The 3,840-nt window shown below is 36.7% G+C and overlaps 1 long non-coding RNA gene across 1 annotated transcript; it reads right to left on the bottom strand.

Annotated features, from left to right (window-relative positions):
• Positions 1–901: 901 nt before the first annotated feature.
• On the bottom strand, positions 902–2,046 carry LOC137246657 (uncharacterized). Its single transcript, XR_010951631.1, has 3 exons — positions 1,992–2,046; positions 1,761–1,914; positions 902–1,108 (listed from the first exon to the last, which is right to left on the bottom strand). It is a non-coding gene; the product is annotated as an uncharacterized lncRNA (long non-coding RNA).
• Positions 2,047–3,840: the final 1,794 nt, after the last annotated feature.

Raw genomic sequence — 3,840 nt, 5'->3', positions numbered from 1 at the left:
GCACTTTCCAGATTTATCGCCAGGCGAGGATGTCCGAAAAATATATATTCCGACATTGGGACTAACTTTGTCGGAGCCTCACGATCACTTAGATCTGAGTTTAAGGCATTTATAGTTGATTCGCGTGAGAACGCATTGTCTAAATATGCTCACCAACTTCTGCAATGGCATTTCATCCCTACTGCCTCTCCTCATATGGGAGGTCTGTGGGAAGCAGGAGTAAAAAGTTTCAAAAGCCACTTTCGAAAAGTGGCAGGTAGGGATAAATATACTTTTGAGGAATTCACAACCCTACTTTGTCGAATAGAGGCTTGCCTCAACTCGCGACCACTAAGTCCAGCGTCGAACGAATCGACCGACTTAGAACCCTTAACCCCTGGTCATTTCCTGGTAGGCGGACATCTTCTCGCTCCTCCAGAAATAGATTCCAATGAGAATCCTGCCTCCATAGTCAATAGGTGGCATAAATTAAAAGCTTTGCATCAAACCTTTTGCAAAAGATGGAAAAGAGAATATCTCTTAGAAATGCAAAAGCGGGTTAAATGGAAACACCCGAAAGCAAACATCAAAATAGGGGATTTTGTCGTCGTGAAAGACGACAATATATCTCCAAACGAATGGAGACTTGGAAGAGTGGTCAAACTTCACCCGGGAGCAGATAACCTTGTCCGAGTTGTCGACATCACTACTGAAAAAGGTCAAATTACAAGGCCCTTGGCCAAACTGGTTCTACTTCCACCAGCCAATGAAACAAGTGGAGGGGTATCCACCGATGACCAAACCGACCCTTAAATCAGGACATTCCACTTCGTCAAAATAGGTAATGCCATTTCTAATTATCGGCGTACAAAGTAAACAACTTGTATTTCAAAATTAAAAAGCAAAAATCGACAGGGTGCAGATACCAAGTCTATGAAAACTACAAACAAAATCGCTAAAAAATAACCTATATCCTCAGCGGAAACATATATAAAATACATATATTAACTACAAAATTAACTACAAGCACATTACCACGTACAAACATTGGTAGCCGCAGGGAAATACACTCATTTAGTCGTTTGGTTTCTTTTTCGTCCGTTTCAAATTCCTTTTCAGCCATCTGTTCCTAAATATAAAAGGATTTAATATTGCTTCAGACAAATAACATTCCAACTACAATAACTTGACAAAGCTTTGGTTAACACAACCTGCATAATTCATTAACACGTTAATTTATCATGTTAAGTCAAGTTGGTGTAATTGGACTAACTACATAAGAAATCTAAACCGGAAAAAAAAAATTTCCTATTATACCCATCCGCATGCGGGTATAATTAGTAGGTATCAAACGATATCATTAAAACTACTAATTAAGAGTATAAATAATGCCTTGCATTTCGTTTTGTACAATGGTTCTTAACCATTGCATTAAAAAATTAGTGTAGTGTAATTTTACAATACACTAACAAAAAAAAACAGATGTGCATTTACTACGTCAATATTAATAAACAAAACCCATATTTGTAATCAGTACATTTCTTTTTTCCAATAATAACATTTTTTTTTAGTTTAAGTGCTTTCTCTTATTTCTCATAATAACTCACAACATTTTTTGTGAGGTATTTGAGACAAGCAAAAGCACTACAACAAAATTGCAATTAACTTTGCACAAATAAACTAATCTTTACAACTGATCGCTTCTGCGATCATTTCTGGCTTTTCTAGCACAAAAACTAGAAAGAAAACTTAAATGCACATCTTGTCTTAAAACATCTTACATTATTCCGGGACATAATTGGCATATGTAAATTTGTTTGATGTCCACCTTCATCCGTGAAGGGCAAAACCTCAAACCATTCTTTTTGGGATGAATCAATCTTCAGGCGTGCAAGTACGTGTGTACCCCAAGGAGTTCGTAGTAATTTGCATAATCTGAAAAGACAAAACAAGAAGTTATTAAAATGATTAATTTAACACAAATTATAAAATTTTACAACTTGTTTACTTACCATCATCATGTTTATTATGTAATGACATGCTCCTTCATCCATTTGTCATTCTTTCACCCCCTTTTACTTAACACCAATTTCGCCGTGTGGTGTTGCCATTTCAGCAAAATAAATGCACACCAATTTTCAGTATGCGTGTTCCCGAGGTACATCACAGGAACCAATTTTTTTTTTCATTATTTAGCAAGAGTTTTTGTCTAATACTACCATAACAAGCCTGAAATGCGAAACCTTTCTTGGGTGGCAGGAATCTTGTGACAAAAGTAGTTATAAAATAAAACTAAAGCAGAAACTTTCGATCATATTCGAAATAACAAATTTTTCTGTCGTAGTCCAAAATAAAAGTTTTCGGCCTTAGCACAGAAAGTGGAGTTGCCAACCACATAAAGGCATGTTAGAGGGTCAATATAACTTTCGAAATAACTCAAAATTCTTAAAGCGTTCGCCACCCAACCAAAATTCATTTTGAAAATACAACATTTTATTAAAATTAAAACCAAATTTAACAAAATACATCCAATCTGGCACGGAGACCCGTCCTTTCCGTCTGGATATAACCTTAAATCTTATAAAGTTCAAATCTGGAACGGAGACTTGGCCTCTTTGTCCAGATGGAAAGTAATCTTACAATCCTCGAAATCTGGAACGGAGACATGTCCTTTTCGTCCAGACTGCGAAAAACTCGAAATACAAACGAGGTTTATGCTAATAAAGTGCGTTGAATTGTAACCCGTTCTTGTTTTCAGCTTTAATATGTTGCTTCTTTTCTTCCTACAGCGGCCTCTATTATCGATGAAGTACGAGCGCGATCAGCCAACACATATTACTTCAAAATAAACAAAAAATTAAATCTAGTTTTTAAGTACTACTGTGCGTGACAGCTGAAGCATGGAATTCCTCCCACAGATGTTGCTTACCGCAAGGGGGCCGGCATGTTTAGGTCAGAACCTAAATATTTATATCTATTTTACACGGCCACTGCATAATTCATTTAGTTGCACATATGTATTTACATAAATACACTGTCATGTATTGCACACACGCATACATACAACCTCATATTGTCACTCACACATATAAGCAGCATAATACGGGTAACTGAGTTTTCCATCGGATAACAAATATCCCTTGGAAACCCCCGCACGATCTCCGGTCCGACACAACGGAGATAATTTTCTTCTGTTCTGTTCTATTTCAACCACGGAGGAAGAAAGTCGCTGCTGCTGTCACGCCACATCATATACCAAAGGTAAAATATTGTACTAACTTAATACAAAATAAATTAATTATTGTCTTTATTACTTATACAAATATTTGCCTTTTATTTCCTTTTCCATATCCACATATATATATTCTCCGTGCTACCACGCACCGTGCGAGAATATACAGTGGATATTTTCAAATAGCTGTTGCTGGAAAAGACAGAGATAAGACATGTCTCATAACGCCATTTGGTACATATAGATTTAAGCGTATGCCTTTTGGTCTTCCAAACGCACCCGCAACCTTTCAACGACTCATCGATCGTCTCAAATCTACCGTTCCAAATGTGCAAATATTTGCGTACCTAGATGAATTATCAGTTCATCCACGTTATCTGATCATTTGGAAGATTTGAATACAGTACTTGAGAAGCTTGAAAAGTTCAAGCTACCCGTAATCTTAGTAAATGCAGATTCTGTTGCTCAGAAGTAAAATATCTAGGTCATGTGCTCACAACAGAAGGTATCAAAGTCGATCCAGATAAAACGTCTGCTATTGTGCCACGTAACTTAAAAGAACTGGTATCACTCATACAAACGTGTTCCTGGTATCGCCGTTTTATCGATAGTTTTGCAGATGTTATCAA

Source organism: Eurosta solidaginis, chromosome 3 (genome assembly GCF_040869045.1).
Source record: "Eurosta solidaginis isolate ZX-2024a chromosome 3, ASM4086904v1, whole genome shotgun sequence".
Classification (NCBI taxonomy): Eukaryota; Metazoa; Arthropoda; class Insecta; order Diptera; family Tephritidae; genus Eurosta; species Eurosta solidaginis.
Note: the sequence above shows the minus strand (reverse complement) of the source record. Positions and strands in the feature narration are given on the sequence as shown.